Source organism: Penaeus monodon, chromosome 34 (genome assembly GCF_015228065.2).
Source record: "Penaeus monodon isolate SGIC_2016 chromosome 34, NSTDA_Pmon_1, whole genome shotgun sequence".
Lineage (NCBI taxonomy): Eukaryota > Metazoa > Arthropoda > Malacostraca > Decapoda > Penaeidae > Penaeus > Penaeus monodon.
Genome location: NC_051419.1, coordinates 33585655 through 33585928, shown reverse-complemented (window position 1 = coordinate 33585928; position 274 = coordinate 33585655).

Here is a 274-nt window from a genome sequence, read left to right as displayed (position 1 = left end):
CCACCATTCCCTTTTTTCCATCTTTCGTCTCCTCTTTCCCTATCTCCCCTTTTCCCTCTTTCCTCTACCGTTTCTCTCTCCCTCCCTCTCTCCCCTCTCTCCCTCCCTCCTCCCTCTCCCTCTCTTCCTTCACTCCTCCTTCGGCCATCTGAAGGGGGATGAGGGTGGACATGCGCGCGATGCAAATGCAGCAGAGCGTATTGAGAAAACTTCAGAACTTCATATTTTCGGAAATAGCTTTCGGATTCTTTCAAGAAAAAAATGCCATATTCAG